Below are 12,587 nucleotides of genomic sequence, written 5' to 3' on the forward strand. Positions count from 1 at the left end.
CAACTGACATATTGTTCCAAATTCATGCCAAAAGCTGAAGCTTTTTTATATGAACACATATAAAATCTTTTGAAACTACAGAGTTCTATTTCATTGATCCTTAATAATTTGCACATTGCTCATTATCAGGGTTATTGGGTTTCCTGTTCTACAAATCTCTCCTTTGTATCTTTGGTCACTTTTCAAGTGAGTATAGTCCTTATTTATTTATTTATTTATTTATTTATTTATTTATTATTTATTTAACTGATTTGTTAAAAATAGAAACTATATTTACTTAATTTTTACACATTCTCAGTGTATGGCTTTTATTTTCAGTTATTTAAGACAGACTTGATTGACAAAATTTTTTAAATGTAGTTTTCAACATTTAATGCTATTCCTTTTTAAGAGTTTTTACTCTTTTTTGTTTGTTTCTTGTTCAGGAAATCTTCCTCTATTTTGAAGATCTAAAGCTATTTTTCTCTATTTTCTTCCGAAAACTACACAATTTTTCATTTGACATTGAATCTACCTGAATAGACTTTTGTGTAGGAGTAAAGATCCATTTTATTTACTTTCAAGAGAATAACAACTTAATTCTACTGGCATCATTTGTTGATACCTTTGCCCGTGAACTCCACTGTCACCTCTCTTTTTTGGTCCAAACTGGACTTGTGACTTTCTTGCTCTACTATACAGTTGTGATTGTGATCATTATTCTTCTGAGTTATATCCATATTGGCTAGATAGAGTCTAGTAACTTCTAAGAAAGCAAATGCTGGCAGTGAAACATTTTATTCTTCATGTGGCCAAGTGATATCATCAAGGCAGATCTTGAAATCTGTCCTTCAGGCAGTAGAGTGTAGTCAAAAAACAAATCTTCAAGGCAGATTGCCAGGATTTGTGCCCTGACTCCCCCACTTACTACCTGTGTGATTACCATGCCCATCTTCAAAATGGGTATGTGCCCCTTTTGGGGGTAATGAAGACCCTAGAAGAGATAAAAGGATAAAGATAATTCAAAGGAACTGATTTCTATAACCATGTATATATCTTTCCCCCAAATTGATCTGTGACCTAACTGTACCTTGTTTGAGGTTTGGTTTTCTTTTTCCAACCTACCTTTTCACAATCACCTTTCCATCACTTTAAAAAAGAAAGACGTATTTCCCACTCATCCTAAATCTTAGCACGTTCTACTATTTGTGGGTAAATCCCAGGACAACTAACAGAGAGACTATTCAAAATGTTTTTGTGAGTGACTCTACCAACTGTGTGGCAAGTGCTTTTGCAAAACACACACTAAACATTTTGTGTATGTCAACGGAAAAAAAAATTGCTTTTAACATAATTCAAAGATGACTTGATCCAGTAGTCTGTTGAAATACTAGACCTAACCTTTGATGATAGATCAGTCTGAGATATGTAACTGTAATTTAGTGAGGAGTCTGCCTCCTGGTTAAAAACCTAGGTATGCAGGGACCTGTGTGGATCAGTGTTTGAGTGTCTGCCTTTGGCTCAGGTTGTGATCCAGGGTCCTGAGGTCGAGTCCCACATCAGGCTCCCCTCAGGGAATTAGTTTCTCCCTCTGCCTATGTCTCTGCCTCTGTCTCTGCCTCTCTGCCTCTGTGTCTTTTTTGAGTAAATAAATAAAATCTTTAAAAATAAAAAACAAACAAAAAAACCTATATGTGATCATTTCAAGACTGATATTAGGCAGTTACAAAGGTTTTACCTGACAGGCCTCATGGGCGACCCTGCCTTCCCTGTGCACCACACTTGGTACACAGCCACTGCACTGCAGTTTATGGAGAGAGTTGCAGCCTAGGACTCAGGCCCCCTGGAGGGTCATGCCCTTGGCATATTTGCATTCCTAGCCCCGGCACCTTCCTTCCTAGGCTGCTTTATCTGTGACCTTGGCCAGAGATCTTCAGGCTCTTCTGCTGAGATGTCCTTCTGCAAAGAACGGGAAAACATAAAGAGGCATTTCCTCACCCTGACTCACTACTAGCCCTCTACTCTTGGCCCTCCCTTCACACTCCCTTCTGCTTCCTCTTCCCTATCTTTGTCCACAAAATTGACAGTCTTTTCTTTGGAGCTCCCTCAGCAATACATTAACCTCAAATCTGTGCTGATCCACATGGCCCACACTCACATGCTACTCCACAGGGGTGGGAGGGGGGCGGGGTGAGAGGACAGAGGGAGTTGACGTTGTCCCAGTTTTATTTTCTTCCTTATACCATATCAGTAAGTGATTAAAGGCTCAACCTTTTCATTTTTTGATTTTTTGATTTAATGGCCACTCCAACACCTAGCAGCTCAGCTCTTTCTCTCCCAGCTCAGCCAAGCCCTTGACACTTCAAAGTCAACCAGTAGAGTGACACTGATATAACAAAGCTCTTATTCTCATTAATTATGTACATGAACAAGTTTTCTCAGTGTGTAAATCTCTGAAAACAAAACAAAAATGGATAAAATTCAGATTAGATTATTTCTTTTTCTAGCAACAAGTAATAATCATGTATAGATATAAGAAACAATTGGAACAAAGATACCATTTCATTTCATTAAGAGATGTGTGCTTAATAAAACATTTTTCCTTTTTCTGCTTAATAATTATATGTTGAAATTTTATCACATTTTGTTGATATGCAAAGAATTTGAAATCCAAATCAGATTTTTTTTTCCAAATCAGATTTTTAAAAAAATATAGAGCTTATGTTATGAGCAAATAAACTCAGTTTTAACATATATATATATTTTTTCTCTCTTTGGTGAAATATGAAAGAATCAATAAAATAATTTCAAAAATAAAAAATTACTTGTTAAATTATAATTATGGATAGGAAATGAGTACAAGAGAAGAAATGATATAAAATTATATAGAATTTCAATAAATATTTACATATATAATATAAATATGTAAAAATTACATAAAATTGCATTGATGAAGATACTTAACATTAATATTTAAATTGGATAATGATGCTACCAGAGTCTTATAGTTATCTGATACCAGTGGGCATATATGATTGATTGATATGAGAGGAATGCTTTAAAATATTTATGTTTACAATGCACGTAACTAACATCCCTTGTAGCTATGTTTAAACTTTGGATAAATTATTTTAGATGTCAAGTTAAAAATATGTGACAAGGTACATTGCTTTTGAAATTCATTTTCACAGTATATGCTCAAAGATATTTGATGAACACTTATCTGAGGGATCGTGATGTCCTATGACACATGAGAAATAACATGGAATTTCTATCCTGGTCAGTTATAGCGTCTTTGGGAAAATAAAGTTTTTGAAAACAAATACGAAATTTTCATCTGTTACACAGATAATCAGAGTTGCAAAATCATGTTAAGGACCTAGAGAAAAACAATTAGACATAAAACTTCTCAAATACTTTTAATTTAATTTTTAATTTTTATTTCTTTTAAAGATTTTTATTTATTTGAGACAGAGAGAAAGTGCACAAGCAGGAGCAGAGGGAGAAGCAGACTCCTCACAGAGCAGGGAGACTGATGCCAGGCTCCTGTGGGGACCCAGGGATCATGACCTGAGCCAAAAGCAGACTCTTAACTAACTGAGCCACCCAGGCACACCCTCAGTCACTTTTAAAAAAATTCTAAGAGCAAATGCCCAAACTCACTCTTGGGAAGATTAATCCCCTTGGAACTTATCCCTAAATACACTGAGTTCTTAGAAGAGTCCACCATAGAAATAATGCATATAACATGGATAGAATAGTCTATCTCAATGAAGGTCATGGTAGGAAACAGATGGTGTATTCAAACGAATGACTGAAGAGAATTTAAGGCAGGGACTCTGTACAGAGGAGTAGTCAAGGTTAAGAGAGAGGAAAAAAAAATGATGAAGCACTAACACAGACAGGAAGTTTCTGAATGCCACAGACTTCACCAGATCCCACTGAGAGAACCATACATATAAAAGTTGCTTTTCAGCCTGAGGCTTTAGAGAGAGAAACACACTGGAGCTCAAACTGAGGTTGAGAGTGAGAGAAACAGGAAAATAAATGCCCAGAGTCTCTTCCCTTCTTCCTTCTTGGTATCTTATTGGCCAAACCGAACTGGAGCCAGGTGGTAGGGCATTCTGATGATGCAGTTGGTAAAGATCAGACTCTCATAGTTATTTTCTTTCTTTCTTTCTTTCTTTCTTTCTTTCTTTCTTTCTTTCTTTCTTTCTTTCTTCTTTCTTTCTTTCTTTCTTTCTTTCTTTCTTTCTTCTTTCTTTCTTTCTTTCCTTTTCTTCTTCTTCTTTCTTTCTTTCTTTCTTTCTTTCTTTCTTTCTTTCTTTCTTTCTTTTTTTCTTCTTTTTTTTCTTTAAGATTTTATTTATTTATTCACGAAAGACACAGAGGAGAGAGAGAGGCAGACACAGGCAGAGGGAGAAGCATGCAGGAAGCCCGATGTGGGACTCAATCCCGGGACTCCAGAATCACACCCTGGGCCAAAGGCAGGCACTGAACCACTGAGCCACCCAGGGATCCCCCCCCTTTTTTTCCCTTTCATTACTACTTGCTTTTGGAGATTTGAATCTGAGTATCGATACAGTAGGAATACTGCATTTATCACAGGCCTCTGAAGAACTGAAATTTTTTCTCTAATGTTGTCCATAAGTAAAGATAGGTTATATTGTTGACCTATGAATTAAATAGGTTTTTCAGACCAAAGTCAAGAGATTTTTACTTACATGTATTATTCTTTGCTAATTATGTACGATTCTATGATATTAGGTAGCTCCTTGATCTTATTTGGAGAAAAATCATTCTACAGCTGGTGTTGGCTCAACATAATGCCAACTAGGAGAAGCAGTTAGGTTTAAACACTGCAAACTCAGGGTAAGCCTAAAGTGTTAAGTTAATAAGAACCTGCAACTCAAAGATAAATTTAGAAGTTTTATAAGGTTAAAAAGCATAATATTAATATTTCATGTTGAGAAAGGATCTCTACATATTTGATATTTTATGTTCTTGTAATCTGAGGGAGAGTTCAGCCTGCTGGGGTGGCAGCATTATAACCATAAATATATAACTTTGAATAAATAATTGAATAATTGGTCGATCTATCTTTATGATTTTAAATCTTACTAAGCACTTACTATTGACATATCCCAGAGAAGTATTTATTTGCTATATTTTCAAATTTTGCTGCAGTTATAAGAATTATATAGTACTGAGAGAAGTTTATGGTGTTTCCAGATAATTGCATGTATAAAAAAAGAAATTTATTTATATCTGACATATAAAATATTTTAAGGTAATATAGTGATTACTTTGTACACTGGTTGAAACTTCTTTTTTCAAAAGCTTCTTGAAAATTGGGCTCCTGGATGTCCCTGTGGGTTAAGTGTCCTACTCTTGATCTCAGCTCAGGTTTTGATCTCAGCATGGTGAGTGCAAGCCCCATGTTGGTCTCTGTGCTGGGGATGGAACCTACTAAAAAAAAAAAAAAAAAAAAAAAGTAATTGTAGAAGGTGGTAGAATTTTAAAAATATATTAAAGTTTCCTAGCTACATTTAAAAAAGAAAAAGGAGAACTGGGGATCACTAGATTCTTACAGCCTGGTGGTAGCTTTAACCTTAGAAAGGAAGTGGCTATCCTATAGCTTCCACAATGGTCTGTGAAAGAACCCTGAAGATCTCTATGTGACTCAGAGCAAATAACAAATTGTAGCACAGACAAGAGAACCATTACCCTAATTTCCACTGCTGGAATATCATTTCATCTATTTCTCAATATGTTCCTTTCCCTTGCGTATCTCTTGAGTGATGAGTAACAATTTCAACCTCTGGACCAGATAGCCTACAGAATAACTAAGTGTAAACATATGGATTGCATAATGATAAAGGAAGCAAAGTGATGAAAAAATAGCTCCTCTATAATAAGATAGTACTACTACAAGAATGAAGAAAAAGATAAAAGTTGAATAGAATGATAGATCCTTAATATCGTACCACAAATACCACATGGCCCTTTCCAAATATATGTTATCAGCATTCCTTACAAACAGTCTTTTTGAAGTTTACTCTTTTGATCATGTTACTTCTAAGTAACATGAAGTTTCTTCTCCCATCTAAGTGTCAAAAGGCCCCTTTCCCTTGATGACCACAAGACAAGTTTTGGAAGAGGCCTGAAGTTTTACTATTGTATAAAATAAAACTTATAATTTTGGTGTATTGAGTAATTGCGTGGTCAGGATCTTTCCTGTGTTGAGAAGGTCTTATTTTATTTATTTTTTCTTAATGATTTTATTTATTTATTCATGAGAACACAGAGAGAGAGAGAGTGAGAGAGCCAGAGACACAGGCAGAGGGAGAAGCAGGCTCTATGCAGGCTCCATGCAGCAGGCTCCAAGCCAGACTTGGGACTTGATCCCGGATTTCCAGGATCACGCCCTGGGCTGAAGGTGATGCTAAACCGCTGAGCCACCCAGGCTGCCCAAGAAGTTCTTATTTTAAACTTGGGCCTTAATTTCTTCAGCACTACATTTTAAGAGTAGACAGGATCAAATTCTAGCTGAAGAAAACTGTCCATGCCAAAAAAGGACTTTACTAAATTGCCAATACCCAAACTAATAGACCTAATTAAACCCAGTTTACTCAATCTCTTTAAAGAAGAAATATCTACCTTTTCCCCCCAAAGGCAAGAACTGGCTCCAAGTAATTCTGACAGCCAATGTTGTTAAAGAAGGATGGAGAGCTTTTACCCATGCTGCATGCCCTTAGCCTCACCTGCTGTCTTGGAAATCACACTTTGCAGACTTCTGCTGGGCCAACCAGCCCCGTCCTGGCTGCCAAGGGCTCCTCTTTGAGGGTAGGCCTTCTTCAGTGCTATTTCATCCATCAATGCTTCCTCTATTTCCTGTTTTTGAGAAATGAATCACAATTTATTGCCCCTGGTTGCTTTCTTCCTGTTTGCTTAATTGTATGGAATTTATTCCCTCTTTTCTTCATGCATTATTGCTTCAAAAGTCTTGAGAAAAGAAAATGGTGGCTCAGTCAACCCTCTGGCTATTAAACTGTATTTAAAACTGTATTAAATGCCATTCTTTTTCAGGCACTGTGCTAAGCACTTTCCTTATGTTTCCTCATTTTTTTCCCTCAGACCAATCTTTCAAGGTGAGTATTATTTTCTTTTTACCTAGGAGTTTGAGAAACAGGAACGTAGAGCTACCTATTTGAGGTATCCGTAATAACTATTGGAACTGGGTTTTTAGTCCAAGTTTTCTTAATTCAAAATCTAATCTTATCAATTGATTGACTGATTGGGGGTGGGGCAGGGGCAGAGGGAGAGGGAGAAAGAGAATCTTAAGCAGGCCCCACACCCAGCATGGTGCCTCATATGGGGCTCAATCTCACAACCCTGAGATCATGACCTGAGCTGAAATCAAGAGTCAGATGCTCAACCAACTGAGACACCCAGGCACCCCTCATTTTCGTTGACTTCTTTTTATTTTTGAACTGAGAAAATAATTTGCCTGCAATTTTGAAATTGTGATGCAATTTGAATATAGCTTTTTTCCCCCTATACTATCATCATAATTGAAAACCAGAACAGAAGTGCATTCATTCATACAACATATTATTGAATATCTATAAGGTATGACCCTGATTAGTATTATTTTAGAACCCATTCTGTTCTGTATGGTCAATCCTCTCTGCCAGGGTGAATTTGTTTTTGTCCCCAAGAAACAAGCTGGAGAGAAAAGGTAGCAAAATGGATAGTCCAAGTTTCTCCCCAAATAATACTAAACTAAAAAAAAAAAAAATTCTAAGAGTTGTACAAATTAAACAACAAAAAAGTCACTGATAAAGTTTGTTAAACTTTATTCAGTTGAGGAAGCTTTTACTCTGTTGCTTATTGAAAATTCACAAAACCTTACAACTTGTCTTCCTACTTTTAGGCAATAAATATTCCTATGGTCATTTTATTTCAAACAACTCAAAGTTACTATCCAAAATTCTAAGCAAAAATAGTAATTAATCAACAAAGACCTTACAATTCTAACGAATATGGAAGGGAAATTTAACTCAGTATTTCTAAACATTAGTCCTTGATACCCTCTCTTTCAAAATGTGGTGAATACAATAAAGAAAAAAAAAAAAACCCTCGAAGATACTTAATCTCAATATATCCCTAAAGAAAGAGTGTTTTTGCTAATATCTCTAGTTAGAGGAGAACTTCCAGAAACATTTGGGTCCCCAGACCACTAAACTACCATGTATATTTTATTATAATAAAACTAAACAGTTCCTTTCCCAGAAGTTTCCAGGAGTTATATTCTTAGATTTTCTTCTACTTCATAAGTATAAAATATAGAATAGATATGCTTCACCAGATGACCAGTTTGGGTTATGAACATGTACACTGAAAGAGGTTAAATCCAGTTGAGTTGTCATGAGATCATTAGGTAGGTAGATAGATAGACAGATAGATGATAGAGATATTTGTGTGTGTGTATCCAAAATAGAATAAGCATAGAATCTGACTCATTCAATTCTAAATATATAAGTAAAATTAGTGCTTACTTCAGAACCCCTACTAAGATTCTTAGGCCTTTGAGAAACCTCCATTAGTTTTTTGTTGATACCTGAAATTCTGGCAGTAATGACTTATTTATTTGATTAGGATTCTATTACAGTTTTAAGAATGGCAGTTAAATATAATATTTTAAGCCATTTTTGTATAGTGTTAAAATACTTTAGATTTTTCCTGTGATAGACAGCAATAATGAAAAAACAAGTTAGTAGGTGGAGTGGAAGAGGACCCTGACAATAGGTCAGAGAGAAGAGCGTGCAAAATGAGAGAATGTGAAATGAATGTTAATAGATGACAGATTTTTATCTATGAAACGGTTTTCTCCAGAATCAATTCTGGTTGGGGCAGTGAGTGAAATGGTGACACTTTGAAATCCATGAATTGACAAGTACTGTCAAGTATATTATTACTGCAAGTCTAATATCTGAGGATATTCACCCTCAGGCATCAACTAATCTTTGCTTAAATGTACCATAGTCATTTCTGCCAGTATGCAAAAGAGACTGAAGAAACACAGGAAATGGTCTCACTAAATTAAACTGAATTGTCATCTACACTTAGCCTCTGCCATGGCATCATGATTCACATTGTCATGGCAACTAATATTTGAAAGAGAGCAAGGATCAAAACAGATATTCTTCTTTGGTTTGATTAACCGAGAGACATTCTAGAGAAAGAAAAGGTGGATTTTGATACAGCTTTTATAGTGATCTTCAGTTTTAATAATTTATTTTCTTAGAGACTTGCATTTTAATGAACTAAATATGGCTTGCATTTACCTGTGAACAACCTAAGAATTATTTTTCTTTTAATGAATATTTGCTATATGTTAACCATTTGCCCATAATATATGCTAGGCTTCGGAGGTACAAAGAACAGACAAAAATCAGACAGATTTCCTGACCTCAAGCAAGTCACTATTTAATATGGACAACAGTTATACTTACTGTGTAGGCAATCGTAATGTAATGCATATGCAGTAGCATATAGAGAAATGTCTGAGAAACTGAAGGAGGGAGAATAATTAATTCTGCTTGAGAAATCAGACAAAATCTCAAAGAAGAGCTGAGACTTGAGCTGGAATTTTAAGAATAAGCTTGGGAAATAACTTATCCATGCATCTGGTATGATCAGGAGCTCTGCTAGTGCTGATCACAGAATTGGGCGATATAAATATTTTTTGAAGGAAATAAACTGCACATACTATCATTTCTTTCTTTTTTTTCATACTACCATTTCTACAACATAGAATATGTTGCACAAGTCCTGGTTTAGGGAGAATGGCAAGTTAGGCAGAAATAATGAAATATAAACTCTCGGATATTCCTTTGTGGACCCACTCACCAGTCTGTTCAATAATTATTGAAATAAGCTTTATAAAACATTATATTGAAAACAATTCTCATTATTGGATACCACTAGAACATTAATATAGGGTGGCAACCAAGTCTGATAATTTGGGTATATACATAATAAAAGGTTTATTGATATTTTATTGAAAACATGATAAAATGATTTTATCTTTGTTTTCAGACATTATGGCCCTGCTATAGAATAGTTAAAAGAGATCATTCAGAGAAGAAACACACTAGCTTGGATCTGCTTTTTCTGCAAGATACTGAAGATAGGATAGTATATGGATTTAATTAATATTGTCAAAAGCAGGGCAGCCTGGGTGACTCAGCGGTTTAGTGCCGCCTTTAGCCCAGGGCATGATCCTGGAGACCCAGGATGGAGTCCCACGTCAGGCTCCCTGCATGGAGCCTGCTTCTCTTTCTGCCTGTGTCTCTGCCTCTCTCTCTCTCTCTCTCTCTGTCTCTCTCTCTCTCCATTTCTCTCAAGAATAAATAAAAATCTTTAAAAAAAATATTGTCAAAAGCATTGTTTGTGATCAAGTTGTATATACTTCAGCAGCAATCGTTTCTTCTCCAATTGCATCTAGTACAATTTGGAAAACCAGTCAGCAGAGGAAAACAAGGAAGAATAATCAAAGATGTGCCCTGAAGAATATCGTACAAAAATCTTGAATGGCACATAAATTCTTTAGTATCAGAGCACACTAAGGAATCTGAAGGCATGCACTGATATATAAAAATAGCTCACATTTCTCTGTACTTTACAGGTTAACTTGACACCTGTTTTTACATTTGTTTCCTGCAACAGACTCACATAGTAAGAATGGGCAGGAAATTTTATGCTTATTGTGTAAATGAGAAGACAAGAGTTGTTGAGGGTGGGTGGTTTTGTCGTTCGTGAGAAGCTCAGAAATATATAGTGTTGCCAAGCTGCCTAGTGTTTATATCAGCATAAGTAAATTAAATAGAGAAGTCTATATCATCAAGTTCTCAAATTTAAAAATGAGCCACTGAGTCTTCATTTCCACTCTAAACAGACTTTAGAATTAATTACCTTGAACCGAAAGGGAGGAGCAAATATATACAGTTGTGTCTTCATTTTTTTTTCCCCATCTTGAAAAACTTAGAAGTATCTGAGATCTTTAAAACAAAACTATTTCATATGATCAACTCACTGTATTTACTATGGTAATAAATTCCAGAAAATAAACCATATGCTTTTGGAGAAAAGATACACACAAATATAAATAATGTGAGCCAACCATTGATAAAGTCTAATGAATGGTCCAGACAGTTGCTTTCATCAGCAGTAGTCAACCAAGGATTCATAAATGATAGAGAATCTGGGTTGCACCTACGCTATTGGGTATGTGAGACAAATGTGAAGCAAAGAGTAGATACAAGTAAATTTATGATCAGATGAAAGTGTAAATGCTTCTTGACTATTATGGAATGTTTATGAAGTTAAAAAAAATAGGTTGTGCTGAGATTGTGGGCAGGCTTGAGGGGAGCAGTTTTAGCTAATATTGGGAATGGGCAATGTTAATCTAGTTTCTTCCATTGGCCGAATAGATTGGAAATAAGACAATGCTTGCAAAAATTCACTTTAAAAAGCCTACATACTGGGCTGGCAAGCGACATGGAAAAGGAAGACCAGATGCTAGAGACTTTGGTAAGCCAAATAATAAGAATGCCGTCAAACAGAGTTTCTGGGATCTCAAGGCTTTGTTTCGAAGAGGACTGCTTGAAAGGACTCTTCCTTAGAGCAAGCCTCTTCTAAAGGTCTTTTTTTGGAATATAGAAAGAACTCTGGGAAGCAAAGAGAGATGATTGCAAATCAGGTGTTTCCCCACAGGTTTCTTCATGATCAATTGGTCTTTTGAAAAGGAGACTTCCCTACATGCAAACCTTTACAACTGGAAGAAAAAAAAAAAAAAAGGCCACTAAGACTTCAGGATATTATACAGCAGGTTAGTAAGAATTGATAGACTGCTTTCTCTCCAGCATTTCAAAATGATTCTTTATTCTATTCAGTGATCCCTCTCAAGGTCTTCCAGAATTTTTTTTTCTTATTGCTTTTCTTTTATAATTTTTTTTTCCTGGCGGGATAAACAACCTTTTAGTTAGGAAACATTACACGCTTCCGCTGCATAAAACATATGTCTTACTTCTCCATGCCCATGGGAATTTCTGGAGTTGCTTTGCTCACTAAGTACAATACAATGTTACATGTGTTTGTCTCCCTTCTTCCTTCTTCAATGGAAAATCATGCAGTGATTATGCATTTTTTAAAAAATTTCCTTCAACACATATACCCTCCCATCCCCCACACCCATACAAATCACATTTTCATCTTAGCCGTTGAAGTTCCTCGCCAGTTACTTGATGAGTTCTGACGACAGTGCAAAAACTGTTATTTGGCATATTGCTTCTTTTTGACGCACATAAGCAAAGTTTATTGGGATGCTCAGAGCACATAGAATTTGTTGTTAAGACCGATAAATTTCAGAAGTCAGTGTAGTGAGATGGTTGTACTTGATTTAATTCTAAAAGATACATGAGGAGACGCTTTCTCGGTTTTATTGTGCTGAACCACCTCTTTCCATGCCACCAATTTTACAGTATATGCAGCCCCTGCTAAATTTTGCAGACACCACAAAAAAACTGGAAAATTTCTGTAAA

The sequence above is a fragment of the Canis lupus genome, chromosome 22, assembly GCF_003254725.2.
Source record: "Canis lupus dingo isolate Sandy chromosome 22, ASM325472v2, whole genome shotgun sequence".
Lineage (NCBI taxonomy): Eukaryota > Metazoa > Chordata > Mammalia > Carnivora > Canidae > Canis > Canis lupus.